Genomic DNA, 5,404 nt, shown 5'->3' on the forward strand with positions numbered 1-5,404 from the left:
AGAACAAATCTCCTCCAAACCCCCCTCTCCTAGAACAAATCTCCCCAAACCCCCTCTCCTAGAACAAATCTCCCCCAAACCCCCTCTCCTAGAACAAATCTCCTCCAAACCCCCTCTCCTAGAATAAATCTCCTCCAAACACCCTCTCCTAGAACAAATCTCCTCCAACCCCCTCTCCTAGAACAAATCTCCCCAAACCCCCTCTCCTAGAACAAATCTCCTCCAAACCCCCTCTCCTAGAACAAATCTCCCCAAACCCCCTCTTCCTAGAACAAATCTCCTCCAAACCCCCTCTCCTAGAACCAAATCTCCTCCAAATCCCCTCTCCTAGAACAAATCTCCTCCAAATCCCCTCTCCTAGAACAAATCTCCTCCAAACCCCCTCTCCTAGAATAAATCTCCTCCAAACCCCCTCTCCTAGAACAAATCTCCCCAAATACCCCCTCTCCTAGAACAAATCTCCTCCAAATCCCCTCTCATAGAACAAATCTCCTCCAAACCCCCTCTCCTAGAATAAATCTCCTCCAAACCCCCTCTCCTAGAACAAATCTCCCCAAATACCCCCTCTCCTAGAACAAATCTCCTCCAAACCCCTCTCCTAGAAAAATCTCCTCCAAACCCCTCTCCTGGAACAAATCTCCTCCAAACCCCCTCTCCTAGAACAAATCTCTCCAAACCCCCTCTCCTAGAACAAATCTCCTCCAAACCCCCTCTCCTAGAACAAATCTCACCAAATATCCCCTCTCCTAGAACAAATCTCCTCCAAACCTCCTCTCCTAGAACAAATCTCCTCCAAACCCCTCTCCTAGAACAAATCTCCCCAAACCCCCTCTCCTAGAACAAATCTCCTCCAAACCCCCTCTCCTAGAACAAATCTCCTCCAAACCCCTCTCCTAGAACAAATCTCCTCCAAACCCCCTCTCCTAGAACAAATCTCCTCCAAACCCCCTCTCTAGAACAAATCTTCTCCAAACCCCCTCTCCTAGAACAAATCTCCTCCAAACCCCCTCTCCTAGAACAAATCTCCTCCAAACCCCCTCTCCTAGAACAAATCTCCTCCAAACACCCTCTCCTAGAACAAATCTCCTCAAACCCCCTCTCCTAGAACAAATCTCCCCAAACCCCCTCTCCTAGAACAAATCTCCTCCAAACCCCCTCTCCTAGAACAAATCTCCCCAAACCCCCTCTCCTAGAACAAATCTCCTCCAAACCCCCTCTCCTAGAACAAATCTCCTCCAAATCCCCTCTCCTAGAACAAATCTCCTCCAAATCCCCTCTCCTAGAACAAATCTCCTCCAAACCCCCTCTCCTAGAATAAATCTCCTCCAAACCCCCTCTCCTAGAACAAATCTCCCCAAATACCCCCTCTCCTAGAACAAATCTCCTCCAAATCCCCTCTCCTAGAACAAATCTCCTCCAAACCCCCTCTCCTAGAATAAATCTCCTCCAAACCCCCCTCTCCTAGAACAAATCTCCCCAAATACCCCCTCTCCTAGAACAAATCTCCTCCAAACCCCCTCTCCTAGAAAAATCTCCTCCAAACCCCCTCTCCTGGAACAAATCTCCTCCAAACCCCCTCTCCTAGAACAAATCTCCTCCAAACCCCCTCTCCTAGAACAAATCTCCTCCAAACCCCTCTCCTAGAACAAATCTCCTCCAAACCCCCTCTCCTAGAACAAATCTCCTCCAAACCCCCTCTCCTAGAACAAATCTTCTCCAAACCCCCTCTCCTAGAACAAATCTCCTCCAAACCCCCTCTCCTAGAACAAATCTCCCCAAACCCCCTCTCCTAGAACAAATCTTCTCCAAACCTCCTCTCCTAGAACAAATCTCCTCCAAACCCCCTCTCCTAGAACAAATCTCCTCCAAACCCCCTCTCCTAGAACAAATCTCCCCAAACCCCCTCTCCTAGAACAAATCTCCCCAAACCCCCTCTCCTAGAACAAATCTCCCCAAACCCCCTCTCCTAGAACAAATCTCCCCAAACCCCCTCTCCTAGAACAAATCTTCTCCAAACCCCCTCTCCTAGAACAAATCTCCCCAAACCCCCTCTCCTAGAACAAATCTTCTCCAAACCTCCTCTCCTAGAACAAATCTCCTCCAAACCCCCTCTCCTAGAACAAATCTCCTCCAAACCCCCTCTCCTAGAACAAAACTCCCCAAACCCCCCTCTCCTAGAACAAATCTCCTCCAAACCTCCTCTCCTAGAACAAATCTCCTCCAACCTCCTCTCCTAGAACAAATCTCCTCCAAACCCCTCTCCTAGAACAAATCTCCCCCAAACCCCTCTCCTAGAACAAATCTCCCCAAACCCCCTCTCTAGAACAAATCTCCCCAATTATCCCCTCCTGGCATAAATCTCCACAAACCCCCTCTCCTAGAACAAATCTCCCCAAACCCCCTCTCCTAGAACAAATCTCCCCAAACCCCCTCTCCTAGAACAAATCTCCTCCAAACCTCCTCTCCTAGAACAAATCTCCTCCAAACCTCCTCTCCTAGAACAAATCTCCCAAACCCCTCTCCTAGAACAAATCTCCCCAAACCCCCTCTCCTAGAACAAATCTCCCCAAACCCCCTCTCCTAGAACAAATCTCCTCCAAACCCCTCTCCTAGAACAAATCTCCTCCAAACCTCCTCTCCTAGAACAAATCTCCCCAAACCCCCTCTCCTAGAACAAATCTCCTCCAAACCCCCTCTCCTAGAACAAATCTCCCCCAAACCCCCTCTCCTAGAACAAATCTCCCCCAAACCCCCTCTCCTAGAACAAATCTCCTCCAAACCCCCTCTCCTAGAACAAATCTCCTCCAAACCCCCTCTCCTAGAACAAATCTCCTCCAAACCCCCTCTCCTAGAACAAATCTCCCCCAAACCCCCTCTCCTAGAACAAATCTCCCCAAACCCCCTCTCCTAGAACAAATCTCCTCCAAACCCCTCTCCTAGAACAAATCTCCCCAAACCCCCTCTCCTAGAACAAATCTCCTCCAAACCTCCTCTCCTAGAACAAATCTCCTCCAAACCCCCTCTCCTAGAACAAATCTCCTCCAAACTCCCTCTCTAGAACAAATCTCCCCAAACCCCCTCTCCTAGAACAAATCTCCCCAAACCCCCTCTCCTAGAACAAATCTCCTCCAAACCCCCTCTCCTAGAACAAATCTCCTCCAAACCTCCTCTCCTAGAACAAATCTCCCCAAACCCCCTCTCCTAGAACAAATCTCCTCCAAACCCCCTCTCTAGAACAAATCTCCCAAACCCCCTCTCCTAGAACAAATCTCCCCCAAACCCTCTCCTAGAACAAATCTCCCCCAAACCCCCTCTCCTAGAACAAATCTCCCAAACCCCCTCTCCTAGAACAAATCTCCTCCAAACCCCCTCTCCTAGAACAATCTCCTCCAACCCCCTCTCCTAGAACAAATCTCCTCCAAACCCCTCTCCTAGAACAAATCTCCCCAAATACCACCTCTCCTAGAACAAATCTCCTCCAAACCCCCTCTCCTAGAACAAATCTCCTCCAAACCCCCTCTCCTAGAACAAATCTCCCCCAAATCCCCTCTCCTAGAACAAATCTCCCCAAACCCCTCTCCTAGAACAAATCTCCTCCAAACCTCCTCTCCTAGAACAAATCTCCTCCAAACCCCCTCTCCTAGAACAAATCTCCTCCAAACTCCCTCTCCTAGAACAAATCTCCCTCCAAACCCCCTCTCCTAGAACAAATCTCCTCCAAACCTCCTCTCCTAGAACAAATCTCCTCCAACCTCCTCTCCTAGAACAAATCTCCTCCAAACCTCCTCTCCTAGAACAAATCTCCTCCAAACCCCCTCTCCTAGAACAAATCTCCCCCCAAACCCCCTCTCCTAGAACAAATCTCCCCAAACCCCCTCTCCTAGAACAAATCTCCTCCAAACCTCCTCTCCTAGAACAAATCTCCTCCAAACCCCCTCTCCTAGAACAAATCTCCTCCAAACCCCTCTCCTAGAACAAATCTCCTCCAAACCTCCTCTCCTAGAACAAATCTCCCCAAACCCCCTCTCCTAGAACAAATCTCCTCCAAACCCCCTCTCCTAGCATAAATCTACCAAACCCCCTCTCCTAGAACAAATCTCCCCAAACCCCCTCTCCTAGAACAAATCTCCTCCAAATCCCGTCTCCTAGAACAAATCTCCTCCAAACCCCCTCTCCTAGAACAAATCTCCTCCAAACCCCCTCTCCTAGAACAAATCTCCCCAAACCCCCTCTCCTAGCAATAAATCTACCCAAACCCCCTCTCCTAGAACAAATCTCCCCAAATACCACCTCTCCTAGAACAAATCTCCTCCAAACCCCTCTCCTAGAACAAATCTCCTCCAAACCCCCTCTCCTAGAACAAATCTCCCCCAAATCCCCTCTCCTAGAACAAATCTCCCCAAACCCCCTCTCCTAGAAACAAATCTCCTCCAAACCTCCCTCTCCTAGAACAAATCTCCTCCAAACCCCTCTCCTAGAACAAATCTCCTCCAAACTCCCTCTCCTAGAACAAATCTCCTCCAAACCCCTCTCCTAGAACAAATCTCCTCCAAACCTCCTCTCCTAGAACAAATCTCCTCCAAACCCTCCTCTCCTAGAACAAATCTCCTCCAAACCTCCTCTCCTAGAACAAAATCTCCTCCAAACCCCCTCTCCTAGAACAAATCTCCCCCAAACCCCTCTCCTAGAACAAATCTCCCCAAACCCCCTCTCCTAGAACAAATCTCCTCCAAACCTCCTCTCCTAGAACAAATCTCCTCCAAACCCCCTCTCCTAGAACAAATCTCCTCCAAACCCCTCTCCTAGAACAAATCTCCTCCAAACCCCTCTCCTAGAACAAATCTCCCAAACCCTCTCCTAGAACAAATCTCCTCCAAACCCCTCTCCTAGCATAATCTACCCAAACCCCCTCCTAGAACAAATCTCCCCAAACCCCTCTCCTAGAACAAATCTCCTCCAAATCCCGTCTCCTAGAACAAATCTCCTCCAAACCCCTCTCCTAGAACAAATCTCCTCCAAACCCCCTCTCCTAGAACAAATCTCCCCAAACCCCCTCTCCTAGCATAAATCTACCCAAACCCCTCTCCTAGAACAAATCTCCCCAAACCCCCTCTCCTAGAACAAATCTCCTCCAAACCTCCTCTCCTAGAACAAATCTCCTCCAAACCTCCTGTCTTAGAACAAATCTCTCCAAAACCCCTCTCCTAGAACAAATCTCCTCCAAACCCCCTCTCCTAGAACAAATCTCCTCCAAACCCTCCTCTCCTAGAACAAATCTCCTCCAAACCCCTCTCCTAGAACAAATCTCCCCAAACCCCTCTCCTAGAACAAATCTCCCCAAACCCCCTCTCCTAGAAATAATCTCCTCCAAACCCCCTCTCCTAGAACAAATATCCTCCAAACC

Source organism: Lithobates pipiens, unplaced genomic scaffold (assembly GCF_037356315.1).
Source record: "Lithobates pipiens isolate NorthernLeopardFrog02 unplaced genomic scaffold, aLitPip1_a1.2 Scaffold_94, whole genome shotgun sequence".
NCBI lineage: Eukaryota > Metazoa > Chordata > Amphibia > Anura > Ranidae > Lithobates > Lithobates pipiens.